General features: G+C 49.0%; 1 protein-coding gene across 1 annotated transcript in view; it reads right to left on the bottom strand.

Annotated features, from left to right (window-relative positions):
- The window catches only part of LOC120602326 (uncharacterized), a 36,809-nt gene extending 34,497 nt beyond the window's left edge, over positions 1 to 2,312 (bottom strand). Inside the window, exon 1 of the transcript XR_005652694.1 lies at positions 1,819 to 2,312. The gene's annotated coding sequence lies outside the window, so the exon portion shown is untranslated. The remainder of the gene's footprint in view (positions 1 to 1,818) is intronic.
- Between the last annotated feature and the right edge of the window lie 13,929 nt (positions 2,313 to 16,241).

Below are 16,241 nucleotides of genomic sequence, written 5' to 3'. Positions count from 1 at the left end.
CCCGCTCGGCCCCGCCCACCGCCCGGCCCCCGGCGGCGACGGCGCGGGGGCGGGTCCGGCGCCTCTCCCTGGTGGCCGTGGCTCAGGGACCTCGGCCCCGTCACACTTCCGGAGCGGGGAGGCGTCTCACAAAGTCCACCCGACTCCCTTGATGCGCCTTCGTCTTACGGGGGGAAAACTACAGTAAAAACATAGGGCCGTGGCGATGAGCGCGAGAGCGTGGCCGTCGCGCAGGCCCGCGGCGGGGACCCGCGGTGGGGACTCCCCGCGGGCCCTCCTTTCCCCGCCGCCCCCCTCCGGCCGCACTGCTGCGTGTGCGTCCGCGCTGCGTCCTCGTCGCGTCCTCGCCGTCAAGCCGGTGACGTTGTGACATGGTGGGGACTCGGTTTCATGATGGTTTCTGCTTTGGTCGGTTAAGACGCCTCCCTTGATAACATGAAATTCTTACGTACACGTTGCAAAAAAAAAGAAGGTACAGAGGGAGAGGGAGGGATCTTGTTACCCCTGCCATCAAGGAGATATGGAAATGTTCCCTAAAGCAGTGCCAGCACCGAAAGAAAGAATGGCGTATTCCTCAGACTGGAAGTGTGAAAAACAACAAACTCGCTGGCTACTTCAGAGTCCTTGTACGTGAATTAACGTTACAAAATCACTCTCATGCAGGGACACAAAAAAACCATTAGTTGTCCTAAACTTAGCTGTTGCAGACCATTGCATCATGTAAATCACACATAATGGGGTCTTTTTGTGAGAGACAGAATTTCTCTGAAACAGCATCTCTAGCGCTTCAGTACAGGGAAGTCCCAGTTAGGAAGTTTCCCCAACGCGTTATCACGAAGCTGAACTGCTTCCCCCTGAGCCTTTACCCCCTTTGCCTTTCAGAAAAGCCGAAAGGCACGGGAATCATAAATTTAAAATTGCCCAACGCCAACCGAAGATCACTCCAAAAGCAGAATGAAGCAACCCTACAATGGCAAGTTAATAGAAAGGCCCAATTCAATTTACAAAGATTTGGCCTGATTCGGGCCACATCTGATAGACCTCTGTGGAATCAATCAGACCACGACGAGATGCGGGTTTCATCGCGTGGAACAGTTGGCCTGTCCCACGGCTCTGGTTGGTGCGGTTCTGGTTGGTGTAGCTTAACTCTCAGGGTTGCATCCTCCAGACCTGAGAAGCAGGCAGCGGGCCCCAGCAAGTACCTCTGGGTATTTTCCAGACCTGTTCCGTGGGCCTTCAAGGTGTGTTTGAAACTTCTGATAGTTATCTGTATTTAGAAATCAGGGTGTTTCACAGAAGCTGGACTTTTGGCTTCTCTTTGAAACAACCCGGCAAGCCGGCAGGCTGGAGCCGAGCAGCCTTGTGGGGTTAGATGGTCTGCACCTCCCCTGTCGCCCTCCCCTCCCCACCCCTGTGCACCCGAGTTTTCTACTTCTGCCCCAGACAAACCACTTCACCCAGCGCTTGGCCTTTCCTAGCAGGATTGTCAAAGTGATAGGTGACTTAGACACTCCAGGTCTAGGTCTAAGCATGTATAATTAACACTTCAAATCTTGATTCCCAGAAATTCCTCTTGACAGATTCTACCAATCAGAAACAGACTCTATATACAATTCCTGAAGACAGGTGATACTGAATGTCCCTTTTCTGTGACAAGTGGCCTCAGGACTTCAGCCTGGCTTGGAATCCCCCGAGGTTCTTGCTGTGCAGTGTTGGACAAGTTACTTTCCTTAAAAATAGATATAATAAAACTTCTTTTTACACGTCTACAAAACTCTCCTTTAGTAGAACCCAAGCTTCGGCAAGCAGGAGACTTACCTGGGTAGTTGCTTAGAAAGGTAGTTCGGGGTTCCTGGCCCAGGATTTTGATTCAGCAAGTTCCAAATGGGGCCCTGGGGTCTGACATCCTAACGTTTAATTCTCACGGCCTTGCCGTCCTGTGGAACAGTTATTTCACGTTACGCACGGACACTTGGCACAGCACCGCGTGGGCGCGCGTTTCATAGCTGTGGAATTTTATTTCCTCTGACCAATCTGTCTTCTGAAACGTAGTTTATGCTCCTTCCCTCATCAGATATTGATGGAGAAACTTCCAGGAGCCGGGCACTGTTCCAGAAGCGGGGGGGTACGGCAGTGACCGAATTAAAGTCCCTGCCCACGTGGAACTTCTCCTTCGCTTGGGGAAGAGAGGCCACGTAAACAACGTATTTTGAATTCTCGTGTATTCGATGGTTATCTGGACCCTGACATTTGCCGCAATCTTGTTTGCTCTGACTCCAGCCTCAGCTCCCGGCCAAGTGGACTTCTTTCCCAACCCTAGTGTGCGCAACCCTTGCTCGGCTGCAGTTCTGTCTGTGGCCGGATGGCCCTCTGGCTATCCACTTGCATTTTGAATCAAAAGTCTACATCTCCTCTAGGCTTTAACCAAGGTCAGCCATCCATTTCCAAAAGCCATGAGCTTCCACAGTAGGCTGACTTTTAAAAAAGGCAGCTTGTATATCCACTCCTTACAGAATATGAGCGAGAAAGCTTGACAGAAGCCGAGTGACTGTGCTGTCTCGTTTGTTTTGTTCTGTTAAAATATTGCTTTTCTTTTGAAGCTTCTTAGCTATTATGCCAAATATAAAAATAACTCTGACCGTTTTGCATTCATATTCCATAACTTATTTTGAGTAGTTTTAATAATTTAGCAATAAAAAAATAATCTTACCTTTAAATGTGTGCTTTTTGGGGGTATGTTCTGCCGCATCTTTATTTTTCTGGGTCCAGTACTTGTTCTAGAGACATACAAGTCCAATTTTATAATAAAAATGAGAGGGAATGTCAGTATTTTGAATATTCTACAAAGTGAATTGAATCTGGTAATTTGGATAAAGAAATATAATTTCTTCTCTAAGGGGCAACTTTTTGTGAAAATGTCTCAAAATGTATTATTTCTGTCTCTGTGCATGGGTTTATTTGCGTATTTGACCTCTATCTTATCATCTTCAGCTCTCATTTTGCATACATTTTATCATTTCCCAAGTCCATATGACTTCCTGTTGAGAAAAAATGAACTGGGTTCACAGAAATTCTTTGGGAAACAAATTCAAACACCTAGAATTTCCCTTCGTCCTGTGATGCACTTTGTGCAAGATGAATCATTTGGTCCGGACGAATCCGTCTTTAATTGGGCAGCTGGTGAATATGCAGGTCGAATTAAATTGTGTCAGACTGTGGATGGTCACTCTGACGAGTGGGTGGGTGGCAGTGCTTAGCGCAGGTGCACACTGCCACATCGGAACCTGACTGGGCAGTGTGTACACAGGCGGCCATAGAAAGTGGCCATTAATAGAGGGAACTGCCCATCCCAGAAGTTGGAGTTTTACCCCCCTGAGATCTGGCTACTCTGGTATGATAAGAATTCAGATTCGCGTTAACACACAGTCCAACCAGACTTTTGAACCCGGACCTATGCAAAGCCACAGTCATAAATGTGAGAAATCCACTTTTGTTATTGTTGATGTCTCTCGGCCCCACTGAAATGACACTTAGTGACTGAAATACCTGGCCTGCACCCCGTAAGTTGGGCGTCTTTGCCTTAGGCTGCAGGTGGAGATCACATAGAAGGGCTAGGTAAAGGGGCTCAGGTGGTGCCCGTAAATGGCACGGGACACGTGCAGATTTCATTAACAAAAAGGTAGCTTCTCCAGCTCTGGTTTGGGCTGCATCTTTCATCATGCCTGGGCTTTCCTTCTCCTTGGTGACATTTTCATGCCCCGCCCCACACCACCACACCTCCCCAGTAAGATCTGTAACAAGCGTGCTGGGACCCCTGCATTTCCCGTTCGTAACTGGTGACGATTCCTCCTGTAGTGCAGACACGTGTAGATTTGGTCACTCTTCTGCTTTTATGGTATTATTTTAGAAGTCGAGTTGTTGAAAGCTGTGTTCGAACACATGTTTTGAATGAGAAGTTCAATGAAGGGATCAAAAAGCCTGAGCTCATGAAACCAGTATCTTTAATTCGTCATATCTGAACTCCATAGAAACGATTATCAGTCGACCTGCATTTACTTTCGACTTGTAAGGAAAGCTTTCCTTCTTCTTACGTCCTCTCTGTACGCCCAGCAGGACCAGCCCTTGGACTCATCATCATTTATAGGACACAGTCAACGACGTTAAATCGCCGTGTTGCCAAGAATTGTAGAGGTTCCTTCGCTAGGTGTGGTCACAGCCCATGTTTTCTTGAAAGACATGTTTTTATTTCATTACTGCCTTAGGTGGCTAAGAGTCTTCTGGTCAATTCACTAAACTTTTGACTATCTTAGAATTTCATTTGCTCAATAGCATGGCCAAAGAAACCCACAGATGATTCCTTGTACTAATACATACGAAATAAATGCCACATGCTGAGACCTCCTGTGAGACTAACAGGGAAGTCCTCCTGTTAGTCTGGGGGAATATGTGAGTTGTTTTTTTTGTTTGTTTTTTTAATTTGGTGGGGTCGGGGGGATGTGAGGGCCAGCTGGTGTGGGTATGTTTCCAAACTGTCCCAGAGAATAGAACCACAAAGCTCACAGCCAGCTCAGAGCGGAGTCATACAGCTGGCCGAAGACAGAGCTAGAAACAGGTAGTTAAAAGAAGTAGAATCATTTAACCTGCCTAAGGGAAATGTGGAGCAAGACTAGTTTATGGATTCAGAGAAAATATGAGTTTCAGCTACAGCTAAACATAAAAAGGGAGAACTTCTCATTTAGGTAATTACCATGAGCTGATTAATAACCCCTAATTCTCCAACATTTTGTCTACAGCACAAGCATCTAGGTAAGGACTGAAAAAGTGGCAGCCAGGTATTTGGAAGGTCAGCTGTCACCCAAACATGAGAAAATTTCAAAGATACCAAGTGGGCTTGGATGCTGGTCTCGACGGCGTCCTGCTTTTTTCCCCAGTGGCCCTGGGGGGATGGGTAGGGGTGGGGGTGGGCAGCGGTCATCAGGACACAGACCGGGACGCTTCGAGTAGACTTTTCCAGCTTAAATAATAACCAGCTATAGATTTATCATGAGACAACTTTTCTACAAACTTTTTTGAGTATGTTTTTATTTTCACTTGCTTGACTTGGGGCAGAGAAGAGAATCTGAGTGATCAGACACTGGCATTTGGGAGCACAGCCTACGAGACTTCCAACATGAATAAATATCTCCTGCTGTTTAAATAGCCAACCTTTAAACTGATTAAGAAACCACCCAGGCAGGTCTTCCAAGTCACCGGTCACCGTGTGACTCTGGACATGTTGCTGACCTCGCTCCAGGCTTAAGCGAAGTGAATGTTCCCCCACCAGCTCACAGGGGTGCCTTGGGGATGGAAAAGCATGAATGCGGCAAAGTCCACTGCGGATTTTTTAAATGCCATGGAAAACATCAGGGCAAAACACCTCTTTTGTGAAATGCAGCCGCATGAAAGCTGCAAGGGGCAAGGTCGTCTCGGTTCAGGGCCAAAAATATGTCTGCCTATCATTCAAAACCACGGACGGTTTTAAGACAGGAAGCAGAGTGTCCCCTTTGGCCCTGTGAGGCAAGTCCTCTTCTCTGATGTCCCTGGACAAGAAAACGTGGTCCCCATAAGGACCATTTATTGCCGATGCTCACAAAAAGAGACTCCATTGCTCACGTCTCAGAAGCACGGCTTCAGACGCAATGTCAGACTCCCCAAAAGCTGAGCAGGACCGAGCTTTTGTACGAGGAGGCGTTGGTTGCTGGTGTGATCCTAGGCTTTGGGAGTGTGCCCTGGCTGCGGCCTTCGTCGGCCCGCTATGCTTGCTCCTAATTCGCGATATGCGCGTCCACGGGTCACCCTGTCCCAGAAGTGAGCCACAGGCACGAAATGGCTTTACAACCACATGGCTGTCTGAGGAGCTGTCTTCACAGCGTGCACGCTGAAGCGTCTCCCACCGCCTAATGGACAGATTTAACCAGAGGTCGGGCTGCCCGGGACTCTGAAGACAAAGAGGCAAGGCCTTCGCTCTGGAGCACCCTGTCTAAAGTGTCACAAACTCCAGTGTTCGTTTTCTCTGGATGGCGAGAAGCTGAGAATTGGGCCTGGCCACAGCGGTGCCCCACAGAGGGGAGACGCCACCGGCAGCTGGTCAGCTGGTCAGTGAGTGAATAACAGAGGCCGGCATCTCCAAACAGCACAGCCTTCTGAAGGAAGTGGGGGGCTGCAGGGATGCATGGCCAGGTCACCCACTAAAGTTTCAAAGGACGTCCCTCCAGACGTGGAAACATGCTCGCGGGGGCTCCGAGAAGTGGGTAGGAAAGTTTAGAAGGCTGTTTGGTTTTTCGTTTGGCCAGTCGGTTGATCTTCCGGTGACTGAAGTAGCCCCCAGACCATCACGTCTGGGAGACAGCTGTGGCAGACAGGAACGCCTGCCCCCAAGTCAATGAGGTGGCCCTCTTGTCCTGCGGGAAGCTCAGAGACCCAGAAATTCTATTTGCTGCTGCTTTCATTCATTTGCCAAACAAACTTATCGAGCGCCTCTGATGTCCCACGCCTGCGCTTAGTGCTGGAGACACAAAGACAAAAGGAGACGCAAATCCCGCCTGCGGTTCTGGATTCTGCAGGTGTGGTTCCAGGCTGATGCGCCCCATGGGACCACCCATCCCAGCGGCAGAAGGTCAGAGTCAAAGGCAAGTGATTTCTTGAACTCGTTTATAACCAATTCTCACTAAAAATGCTGTGTCTAGATAGAAGAGATGTCCACGACCCCTTTCAAAGACTTCCTTGAAAAATACCCTTGGAAAGCAGAAGTCAAACAGTGCCCAATTTCAATCTAAAACAAGGCGACGGTGCTGGACACCCCTGTGTTTCTGGAAATCTCCAAAAGAGCAGAAAAGGTGAGGTTAATTAAATGGAGGCTTGAGGGGTCCCCTTCAGCTCAATTTTCTTAGAGTCATAATCTCTCTCTGTATTTGAGAGGCTTACAAGGTTGTCACCCGCAGAGGTCAAGGAGGCAAATGCAACTGTCGTGGCTTCCCACAGGCTCAGTGTAATCAGATAGGCTTGATTTCTTTTGGGGGGCTGGGCGGGGAGGAAGCGCTGCAGATAGCGAGACTGGACAGAACCTGGATACGGGGGTGAAAGTCCAGTCTTGGAAGGACCTCGCTCATTCCTCCTGTGTGCCCTGGCCCCGCCACCTCGTCGCCTCGTTCTCTGCCTCGAGTAAAGAAGTCGTGGTCCCACCCACATGACTCCGGAAGCCCAGGCTAATTCTCACATTGTATTATTCTGGGATAAAGGTGGCACCAGGCAGTGTGTTTTGCAACTCTAATCCATTGATCGGGTGTTTGATCGATGGTCCAAGTTGCTTCAGTGCTCAGTTTAGGCTGCTAGGTTAATAATTAATTAAAATGGATGAGCCATTTCACACCCCTGCCAGTGCTCCCTTCTCCAAGTCTCTTAACATAATAAACAGTAAACAGCAATGAATTAATTCACAGGCAAAGATTGTTTTTGGCAATTAGAAAAGTTGGACACTTTTCTGTTTATATGTACCCATTGTATACAGAAGAATGTGTATATATACATGCCACCAGTTGTCATTAAATATGCATATTCCCCCAAAATAACATTGTAATAGCTAACACTTATATTATTTATTGAGCACATACTTTGTGCCAAGCACTGTTGAAGATTTTTACATTATCAGTAACTTTTTTCCATTAATTGCTCCTATTTCCTACAATTGACTTCTTAAAATATGTAGGTTTACAAAGTTTGTCATGAACGCCTTGTCCGGCAGGCAAAGCTGCCCGTAGAGAAACAGTATTTCGTGAAAAGCACTCCCAACTCGTCCGAACATTTAGCAAAGGCCTGCCTAAAAATGCGTGCGCCCCATCGTGTTTGTCTGGGCTTAGCGGTTCTGCCTCCAGAACACTCCTCTTTTGCAAAGAGGGAAAATCTTGGCGTTTATAGAGAATTAGAGACGTCTACATCTCATCATGAGATGAGAAAAATAATCTCAGTAAGGCCCCAGGAAAATTTTCCTGGCAGCGAGGGTTCAATGATATTTGGATCACACATTCTGGAAACAGGTTATAAATGTTCGCCTGCGTAAGACAATCCAGGTGTGGCTCTTTCTTTCCGGGCCATACCAAAGCCCACACTGTCACTGCGCTGGAACGTCACGTGGTCGCTAATTTCTACATTCTTTGCTCAGGCAGCACTCCCAAAGCACTGATGACACATACAGCAGTGTCAGGGATGTATTTCATATTATGACGATTCTAGATCTACATGGTTTCCCCAAACGTACAAATATAAACTGTGCTGAGTTCGACTCACGCTTGCATATAGAAAACAGAAATAAAAAGTGTTGACTTTGGCTATGACAAATGTCATTCTCTTGCTCAGTGGCTTCTGAATGTCCTTCGGCCAAACCAAACACTCAGCTTCTCAAGATACCGGAATCTGTATTTAATACAAGAATGAGTTTCTCCTTCCTAAGATCCCTTCTCTTTTTTTTAATGGCTCCATTGTTAAATGAGAAATGGATGATAATGTCAACTTTCTCAATAGCACCCGTAATATTTATTGCTGTTTCATAAGTAATTTAGAAAAGCAACTGAAGCATAAAGAAGCTAAATTATTTATTATTGTATTCTCCTCTGTAGGATATCGCTATAATTTTCGATATCAATGCCTTTCTTACAGGGGCGAATTTGGAAAATTGAAGTCGGCGGGTTAAATCGACAAATTAAACAATCATGCCATGTTTCCAGGTGAATAGCTGATTCCAATTTTATCATCTAACCCCAATAGCGCCTCTCGCTTAATGCATGCATTATCTACAGAATTACCTAAGTATGTTTTTACGTATTCCTAAATGTCGTAAGACCTTCTTTAAATGATTCTCTTTTAGGGTCATACGCGGTTCGATTCAGTTCTCCCAAGTCGGGTGCTGCAGGCTTACCAACCACCAGTTCGGTGACTCGTGTGACATGGGCAAGGCAGCCACTATGGAGCAATGAGAAGAACTAGCCGTCGGAACCCGCTCCGGCCAGGGCTGGTGATTCGAGCCATTTAGACGTTACCTCAAAAGCCACAACTTGGGGGAACCCAGGATTAGTAGAGAAATGTCCCTCGCGGAAGTCACCTGAAAGCTTGTGCGTCGGGCAGCCAGAGTAAGTCACAAGAGACACTAGTTATGATGTTTCTCTCCAGCCCAATGTCAAAGAGTTTCCGCAGAGATCATGAAGCAAATGAAAGTCAAAAGCACTGGACGCTCCTCGCCTCCTACCCGTGTAGAGAGGTCCAGATAAAATGCACACAGGCAGCCCTCGGCTCTTACCTGCTCGCCCAGAGAGCACAAACACACCTGGAGTTTTTCAAGCGGGAACCCAGAGCCGTCTTCCTCAGTGAGCAAGCCCTCGTCCCAGTTCTCTGGGGTTAATGATGCCACCGCCCTCCTCCCGATTCCGCTGGGATCCTTTGGAACCCTGTCCCTCCCTGTCCATGTTCACTGCCACAGTGTGACCCAGCCTCCTAGCTCCCACCGCCGTGGACACCAGTAGGACACCTGCCTAAAGCACTATTTTTATCGCCGTCCATCTCTCGCTCGAGAAGCAAGAGTGGCTTCTGCCTGCTCTCCCAGTCGCATCCTCCCGTGATTGCCTGCTGTCCCCCAAGGCTGAGCACCTTTTCTGTTCCTGAACTAATCTATTTATCGTCCCCTCCCGAGCCCGGCTTGTTCCCGAGCCCTTTGTTGTCCGCCCCCACCCCAGATTCACATTTCCTCCCCAGAGTCCTCAAGCCACACCCACGGTTCCTTGGGCATTTGAGGCTTTGAGCTGTGTAGGCCCCTCCGCTTTGGGGCACCTCTGTGATGAGGCGCAGGGTCTCGAGGGGCCCCTCGCCGCTCCCCCTTGAGGAGTGAGTGCTCAGAGAGCACCCAGGGAGAGGACGAGGGCACCCATGAAGGAATACTGACATGGCAGAGGCCGCTCCCGCGGTTAAGGGGTGTTTGCTTTTCAGTGTAGAAAAATCGACTCGTGCGTTTTCAGCACACATAAAGACACTGCAACACGGAGGCAGTGATTACTCCTCAGACCACGTAGAGTGCGATGGGAATCACTTTCTAAATGCTGCTTGGAATGAAAAGAAGTGGTCGAAAAGACAGCGGAGAAATGGATGTGGCGAATGTCTCCCCGCAGACAAGAAAGGGAACACGAATTTGCGATGGGAGATGTCGCACAGATGCCTTCACACACCCACAGACTCTGTGATTTGGAGGAGATTAGAAAAACTCAGCTCCGTAGCCCCAAATACTAGACAACAGTAGACGGGCTCATCGGTGAACAGGCTGGTTGAGAAGCCAGCTCCCGCTGCCCGCTAGCCCCACGCCGATTAAAGTAACTTCCAGAAATAAATCTTTTTCAAAAACGCATTATCTACGCAGATTCTTTACTCATCTACCTCGGGGTTTGACGACGTGTCTGTCGGCCAAGCCTAGCTCACCTCCGGCTTTGGCAACCAAAGTTCTCTGGGAACTCCGCCACACCGTCCACTTTTGTGTTGTCCACGGCTGCTTCCCACCCCAAGGTCATTGTGACAGAGACCCGATGGCCCGCAAAATCAAACGTGGCCCGTCGGAGTGAAAGAGTTCTGAACCTTGCCCTACACGATCTGGAGTTGGGCCGGGAGTGCCGTCAACCTTTCTCCAGTGGGAGCGTGATGTGGTTGGACATATTATTTTCTGAAATGAGTGGGGGATCCAGGCCTCCTGTCCTTCCCACCAGGAGAGACCCAGGCCCAGAATCTGGTTGGCTGGCCAAGGGAGCAGTAGCCTCTGGTTACCGAGGAGCCAACTTATTATCCTGGTTCTCCAGGGACCGTCGTGGTTTTAAAACCGAGTCTCGGGTTCCAGGAGACTCAACCCTGGGCAAAATGGAATGGCTGGTCATCCCAGCTCACAGTGAATAGCTCACGAAGTCTGGGGCAGGTGGCTTGGGTCCAAACCCCACTCTTCGGATGGCATGCTGTGCATCCTTGAGTGGGTTGCTTGATCTCTCTGGACTTCTATGAATGGAGACTGACTGACTTTCTCTTGAGAGGTCTTTGTGGGGATGAAGGGAGGTTATGCGCAGGAGAGGCCTAGCACCCAATAGGCACGTAATAAATACAGGTTCCTGTCCTATCGTTTTGACTGTTACGACTTGATTTTTTTTTTTTTACCCAATCTTTAGCTAACTTCTCTTCTAAATAAAACTATCAGAAGGGGAAAACTGAAAATACCTTTCCTATGCCCACCATTTTTGCCTGTTACAAATAAGAATCCTAATAAATAACTTGATCTAGTGCGCGAAGGACGTAGCGCATACACATAAAATGCCCTGATTTTCAGCCTGATCACTGTTTTACATTTTAAACGTTGAGGACAAGTGGCTGTTATGTTCTGTGCTGTCCCATGACACATGCGTCCTAGAAAGACTGCTCTCTGCCCAGCTAGCGAAAGGGGCTCGTGACGTCCCAGGTCCACGGCCAGAAGGGAGACTCCTGGGGTTCAGGGACTTTTTCTAATCTGGCATTTTGTGCCTCTAATGGAAAATCTTGACAGGATGTTGATGGAGGCTGCGAGGGCTGCCTCACGCGTGGTGCGCCCAGGGCACCAGTACCATCGAAGCACTACGTGGGCCAACACGCTCATCAATTTTTCAAAGAGGTGAGTAATACACAGACGGCCGTGTACAAAGCCAGTAACTACATCGCAACACGCCTTCGAAAGTCTCCAGGACAAGATTAACGGGACAAGGCAACATCAGCCTCGTGCCAACGACCAGCATTTTGATTTAATGTCCAGTTGGCTAGCATGTGCGGAAGACAGAATTAACTGACGCATACTCCTATGGGCATCTCTATATCACACTTAAAATCCTAGTTGTCCCCCTACAAATTCAATTTCCTTTAGGCTGTAGCTCTAGGAGCCTGTGAAATCAAATTTTTTTACTAAATGAATTGGTCAGATCAATCCAAAACTGTATCAGCATTTTTATTTAATATCCAGGTTAGCAGATGTATAGAATGGAATTAAATAATGTGAACTTCTGTGGTAATGTGTCATTTAAAAGGCTCCAAATACCCACAGAGTCATAGCTGATTGCCAGCAAATTCAATTTGCTTGAGGCTAAGGCCGTGCGATTATCATGGATCAAACTTTTTACTGAAGTAATTAGTCGAATCAGTCAAAACACAAATTCAGTGAACAAATGAGTTCGATTGATTGGCTGATCTGAATGCAATGTAGCACAATGAGTCAAATGATCAGCTTGGAATATATATTACTTTAATTTGATTTAAGCTATAGACATCTGTTTGCCTTTTGGGTTAGGACAACACCAAAAAGCGCTGGTTGCCAAAGCTTGGCTATTCATTAGAATCACCTGGGGGAGCTTTCAAACCTCCCAAGGCCCCGGCCCCAGCCCAGACCATTTAAATCAGAGAGAGACCGGGGGATGCTGGAGCCAGGCAGGCCTGGGACCTGGTAACACCGAATTCAGGTAAATAGGAATGAAGCCACTATACTCACCTCCACGGCTTGGGCGGAAGGCCAGGCTGGAGGAGGAGAGGAGACTCTGTAATAATAGAAGAGTAATTATTATAAGCTAGTCATTTATTATAGAATTTGTTCCTGTTATTTAAAAAGTAAGGCCGACGAGTTACCGAGTTCTAAGCACGTGACGAGCATTTGTGCTGGCATTTCACGGGGACTGTTTTATTCAGTTGTCCCACACGCCTCATGGAGATGGTACGATTACCGTGGCCCAAGGACACCCGCCCAGCAAGTGGTCCAGCGAATGCCCGCCACAAACCCGTAAAGCCTGTGCTTGAGTTGTCCTGAAACCCAGGGACTCAGAACCGTTCTAATTCTTGGCGCTTCGCCCTCTCATCTCTTTGGGGCCCTGGTTTATTATGCTTTTCTTTGTTTCTGGGTGCCAAGGCCTCTCCAAACAGCACACGGGAGCCATTTCTGAAGCCCCAGGGAGAGCGGTCGCCCTGGCTTTGTGGCTGTAGGAGGCAGAGGAGTTAACGCTCCACATTCAGATCTTCTCTCAGGGGAGGCGGTGGCCGGCTTAGGGCACCTGGGCAGCAGAAAAGAAAACTGAGACCGAACGCCCAGCTGGAGGAAACAGATGTATTTGCTAAAGCGTGCTGAAAATTTTGTTGAAAAGAGTCAGAATATAACGGTGCTTCCCATTCGCCGCAAATCTTATTTTATAAACTCCTCAGTGTTGTTGACCTGTCAACCTGTATGGATCTGTTTGGAAAAAATTGCCTTTTATGTTTTTTTTTCGGTTTTTCAGTTTCTTGTTTTTGTTTTTGTTTAGATAGGCCCCAGCTGAATTCTTAACATTTAAATTATAAACACTAACATTTTGGGTTGCATAGCGAAAGACAAAATGAAAAGAGAGATGAAATCACAAATATAAAGTCATGGTGTCCTGTTTGCGCTTGTCTGCTTCGCACACAAAAGCTGAGAAGGGAGGCGAACCTATCCCCAAACGCTCCCGCGGGACCAAGGCCCACCACGGCCGGCTATGGGAGCAGCATCCTGGCCCTCCTAGCCGTCCAGCCCACCTACCTAGGGAGAGCAGTCTTTCTTGTCACGGGCCTCACGCTCACCTGCACCCCGCCTCATGCTCACCTGCACCCCACCACACACTCCCACCTGCCCAGCCCCCCATCACTTCACCTGCACCCCACCTCACTCTTACCAGCACCCCACCTCACTCTCACCTGCACCCCACCTCATTCTCACCTGCTCCTCGCCTCACGCTCACCTGCACCCTGCTCGGCCGTTGCACGTTTGAGGCTGGACCTGTAGCCACCCTTCCAGGCCACGTCGACCTTGAAACGGACCAGAACTGTCCCCAGCAGCAGACCAGTCCTGGAGGAAGCAAAGCCATGGCTTCCTGGAAGGGTAGCTCCGGAAGGGCTGAGCGTCTGCCCCCAGCTCAGTGCTGCCGGGGGGGTGGGGCCTCTTGTCTTCGGGCGGAGCTGCGCACCCCTGCACGTGGACTCCGGCCTTCGAGGGGGTGAAGCCCCTGGAGGCCGAATGTCACCACTCCCACTCTCCTTTGGGGAAAACTGGCCGGGCCGAGCACAGCGACCTGTCCCGGCCGTGTGTGTGGTGGGGCCAAGGGGTGGGTGTTAATTTCCTCTCGGGCTTCCTTCTTTAAAGGCAAGTCTCCCATGGAGCTTTATAAATAATACTTATATGCTCGCGCTCAGGAATGCGGCCAAAGAGAATGTGAGTGTGGGAACCAGCAGAAAGCTCAGGGGGAACGTATTTCAAGGAGATGAGGTGAAAGAACTTAACAAACCTGAGGAGAAGGCCATGCGCCAGCGATACAAAGGGCTGGATTTGATTCTGGGCCCCCTGTTACACCTCTGGGCTCAGACGCTCACGTCCCCCTTCACCTGGCACAGAGGAGGTAATTATTGGTGCCGTGTGACCTCCGAGGCTGCCTGGCAGACAAGTAGAAAATGCTGAGGGCTCCCGGGCCTCCCCTCCTCGCCTGCCTCTCATCATCACGTGCGAGCACATAACAAAACCCAAGGCGTAATTTGCCCTGGTGAGTTGGCCTAAATGGCCGAGGTTTCTGCTCAGCTGCTCACAGGGGCGGGAGGAGGCCCATGGCGGCCTGGCTCCTGCGGTGGCAGCAGGTGGCACGCTTCCCGGGAGGCCACCTCCATCTGCAGCTGTCGGTGCTATTTGCAGCTCATCACATCCTGAGAGCCGGATGCAGAGGCCTCTCCCTGGAGGGTGTGAGACACACAGGCATGCAGCGAGCAGGGGGACAGCAGGGGACACCGGGAGGACGCTCTGGGCCTTCCTGGATCAGGGAAAGGCCTGGGGAAGTTGGGACATAGTGACCTGCGGGGTCCCGAGGAACCTCTGCTGGGGCCACTCAACAGTGGCCGGCCCCTCCTCATCCCAGCCAGCCAAGGTAGAGTATGCGGGCTGAAGGACCGGGCCTTCCCAGGCTGCCTCGGAAGGCCACCTCCACCATCCACACACTGCCACACCGCCTGTTTCATTTCCTCGTGGCCCTTAGCAGCATCTGGAATTATCTTTCTTATGTGTTTGTTTACTTCTTCACTGTCTGTCTTCTACCTGAAATCATAAGCTCATGGCAACATCGGAGGGGGGCTGTTTGTCTCAGAGCCTCCAGGGCTCAGCCCGGTGCCTGGCTCACTCGTGAGTGAGCGAATCCCAGACAGACGGGCCGCTTACTCATTGGCCTACGAGCCGGATTTCTCCACTCTACATTGGGAGGACGTGTCACCATCAACCTATGGAGAGAAGCTGGATGGATTCGGGGCCTCGAAATCCACTCTCCCCAGGTTTATAAACGTTCCAATCCCTGGTGTAGGATCTGGCGAAAAGATGTTAGCAGTGTTCAGTTTCTCTGTGTGATGTGTGTCACTTACCACAGTTTAATGTAATAACCTCATGTCATTGAAAAGAGGTTAAATTATAGGGTAAATAGAAAGTTGCAGTCATATCATCTTAAGCCCAATCACTCACGGGAAGATTTTTCACCGAAAACTTGGTTAAAATAAATTTGAGAAAGTTTGACACAAGTTTGACTCAGTGACAGGCCTGGCATAGTCTGTGTATTTAGTAAGAATCCAGCTCGTAAAGGAAGATTTGATGGCGTTAACGCAATTACCTTTATGTGTTAATGGAACCGAAGGAGTGCATTCTAAAAACAAATGTTCTCTAAACCTAAACATTTTATAGGTTAAGTTTCTTTGAGAAGAAAATCAGGAAAAGGCTCGTCGAAAGTGAGTTATTTCCGGGAGTGATGTCCACATCTGGGGACGCTGTGAAGACTGCGATGTCGCCTGGATAGCTTAGTGTCCCTTCTTCCCAAGCCCCTTTTGTTTTTGCTAGCATTATCCCAAATCCCTCCCAGCACCTGGGCAGTAGGGCATGCCAACCTAAACATCTGCAGATGACTTGCATCCTACTCAGTATTGGAACCAACACGCTGGCATTTGTAGCTGGCCGTACGGTAGAAAATGATTGCATTTCCGAAGCCCTGATTTTATGGGCAGCCACACAAGTGACCACACAGTCATGACCGGAGGGGGCCCAGCCCTCCTACCAGAAAAATGTCACTGTGTCATTTGAACGGAGGGGCAAACAATCGTGTAACTGGAATTGTGTTTTGACTCTCTCCTTTCTTAATAGAAAATGG

The sequence above is a fragment of the Pteropus medius genome, unplaced genomic scaffold (genome assembly GCF_902729225.1).
Source record: "Pteropus medius unplaced genomic scaffold, Ma_sr-lr_union100, whole genome shotgun sequence".
NCBI lineage: Eukaryota > Metazoa > Chordata > Mammalia > Chiroptera > Pteropodidae > Pteropus > Pteropus medius.
The sequence above is the reverse complement of the archived record's forward strand: the minus strand, read 5'-3'. Positions and strand labels throughout refer to the sequence as shown.